This window comes from Octopus bimaculoides, chromosome 1 (genome assembly GCF_001194135.2).
Source record: "Octopus bimaculoides isolate UCB-OBI-ISO-001 chromosome 1, ASM119413v2, whole genome shotgun sequence".
NCBI lineage: Eukaryota > Metazoa > Mollusca > Cephalopoda > Octopoda > Octopodidae > Octopus > Octopus bimaculoides.
In genome coordinates, this window is record NC_068981.1 from 18456419 (window position 1) to 18460033 (window position 3615).

Here is a 3615-nt window from a genome sequence, read left to right on the forward strand (position 1 = left end):
ATATATATATATATATATATAGGGATCTAGCTTGACCTTACCTGAGATTTGAAACCAAATCCACCCACTTGTTGCTTGTCAAAAAGAGTGGGGGAGTGGGCCGAATCCTCTCCACACTAGATGATTGATGATGAAACATTCAACACCTGTGCTGGTCAAGGAAAGGTCAGTCCTTTGTTCAGCATTTGACCTACATTACTGACCATAGTCTTTATAGCAGAGAACACTTCCTGTCTGTCTGTCTGTCTGTATCTCTTTTTTATGTCAGCAGACCAAGGAGCAACATGGTCTTTTGTGTCAGCCAGACCAACGAGCAACACATCAGCCATGACCAAGAACAACACTTTCCTCAGCTGCATGAAAGATGATGCCACCTTTATCCTTTCTTCCTTTCTAGTCAGCACCGTGCATTCCTTACTCTTTCACCCTCTACTAACAGACAACCTTTTTCTACACTATTAACTACTAACCAGCGAGCCAAACCTGTTGTCATTATCACTAAAATTGCTACTGTCTCTTTAACTACCTGTCAGAAAAACACATAAATATATGTAAATAATATTTCTTCCTTCTTGGTGTTGATTCTTTGATGTTCACTGGTTATTCCGACGCAAGAACCTTGAAGTGTTACGTCTACACACTACATTTAGTAGTGGACTACATCGTATCAACCTGATATCACATCTCACATCCAGCCCGCTACATATAAATACACATGATATCATCAATTTTAAAATTTATCCACAGATGATATGAACAATAGTGACATCTGATTTCAAATCTCAGTGTTTCAATGTTTTGCTTATAAATTTTTATGCACCATGTGCTCTGTTTTTGGCGCAAAACAAAACCAGTTGCACTGTCAGAGTTTAACGTGACAGTTATGGATTATTAACCCAGTAGGCCACACTGATGAGGCTCAGGGTTTAAATACCCAAAAACCGAAACCTGGTTTGTGGATGTCCCTAATTGCATATTTTTATTTTATGCTGTAAAATGTTTTAATTCTTTCTGTTTTCCTCGCATACTGTTTTTCTCTGTTATCTTGGTGTGGTATGGTGGATTAATTTAAGACTTTAGCTCTTATTTCTAGCAGGTGTGTGCTTTTTAAGCAATATTACTCTTCATGCAAATTTATAATTCATAGCTATATAATGCTATTGTGCCTGCAATCCACCCATGTCACTGCTGGTGATATAATCAATTTTATAATTTATCCACAGGTGATATGAACAGTAGTGACATCTGATTTCAAATCTAAGTGTTTGAATATTTTGCTTATATATATGTATATATATATGTATGTGAGTGTGTGTGTGTGTGTGTTTGTATATATTAGTACATTGGCAAAGAAAAATTTTTCTTTTTGCCCTTATTTATAATTATATATATATATATATATATATATATACTCGTTTAAATATATATATATATATATATACATGAACACACATAATTATACATTTACATAGACACGACCATACCTGTATGCATATACCTGTATTTGTACACTTGTATGCAGGTATATACACACATGCATATGTATATATGCTTCTATACAAATGTACAGATATTTGTACACACACACATTTATTCATATATTTATATATATATACACATACTCACACCTATATACATTTGTTGTTACACACGTGTATGTACATACATATTAACATGTCGTTTTATGTACTTCCATGAGCAAGCATACACATCTGTATTCATTACATACACACACACACACACACACACACATATATATACACAAATAATTGTATGCATGCATGTATATACCTTTACACCAGGCTCACGCATTATTGTATGCATACATAGACAATTGCATTTATACACTCAATGAGTGTATACAAACATTGAGTGTGTGTGTGTATATATATATATATATATATATATATATATATATATATATATATATGTATATATATATATGTGTACATTGCAACACTAACCAGTACACATGCATGAATATATATATAGTCGATTCAAACATGAACAAGCAAGAAAGAACACAAAAAACATGAAAAAACAACGACGCAAGGACGTGGAATAAGTACAGTGTTATTGGACGCACAGGAAAGGAAAGAAAAGAAAGAGGATTTAACTTTTCGAGCAGAGCTCTTCGTCAGAAATATATGAAAAGTCCATAGAAGTTAAGACAGAGAAAGAAAATCGCCAACAATGCACACACGGTCACATATTGGAATATATATATATATATATATACATACATGCATATATGGGTACAGGATGTCATATATATATATATATATATATATATATATATATATGGCAAAAAAGAAAATGGAGGGGATACAAAAATGACATACATCAGCTGGTAGACCTTCTATTATGTCTACTTATTCTAAAACATAATCATCATCATCATCATCATCATCGTTGATGATGATGATGATTATGTTTTAGAATAAGTAGACATAATAGAAGGTCTACCAGCTGTATAATACATACACATGCAAAGACTGTGTGTTACACAAATATATGCTGCTGCTACTACTACTAGTACTACTACTACTACTACTAGGTGGTGGTGGTGGTGGTGGTGGTGGTGATGGTGGTGGTGGTGGTGGTGATGATGATTGTGATGCTAATGATGATGAAGATGATGATGATGATGATGAAGGTGATGATGATGAAGATGACAGTGGTGATCATTATGATGAAGGTGATGATGATGATGATGAAGAAAGTGATGATGACGATGGGGATGATGATGACGATGACAACAATGGTGATCATGATGATGATGAAGGTGATGATGACAACGGTGAAGCTGATGATGGTGATCATGATGATGATGATGAGGAGGTTGATGATAATGATGATGGTGATGATGATGACGGTGATGATGATGATAAATGAACTAATAAGTTGCTACACTTTCCACTCTTATTCCCATGTCCACTGTCCACCTCGTCTCTGAAGACAATTCAATGCATTAAAACTTTTAATGGTGGACTGGCAGAATTGTTAAAGCATCAAACAAAATATGGTTTCGTACTTAAACCACAAAACTGCCTAAAAGCATATTTTGAAAATAGACATTTTAATGTCACTTTTTTTAAATATATTGTTGAAGCCATAGGGAAAAAGGAAATTTTCCAAAACTGGTACAAAGCCAATCCCTTCAATACTACTCCCCTTCTTTTAGTTGAGGGGGAGGTTTGTTTTGACCCTGTCAGCGTTGGTGCCACATAAAATGTACTGGTGCTGGTGCCATGTAAAAAGCACCCGTTACACTCTGTAAAATGGTTGGTGTTAGGGAGGGTATCCAGCTGTGGAAACCAAGTTAAAACAGACTAGGGAACCTGGTGTGGCCCCACTGGCTTTGCCAGTTCTTGTGAAACTGTCCAAAATGGGAAAATGTTGGACAGCATGGAAAATGGACATAAAATGATAACAAAGGTGATGATGATGATGATGATGATGATGATGATGATATCTTTGTGATTAAGAAGTTTGTTTTCTAAGAATGTGGTCATATTGGACAAGGGTCTTCTACCATAGCCCCAAGCAACCAAAGGCTTCTTTGGAGATTTTGTTGCCTGAAACTGAAAGAAACCTATCATTCATATATATATA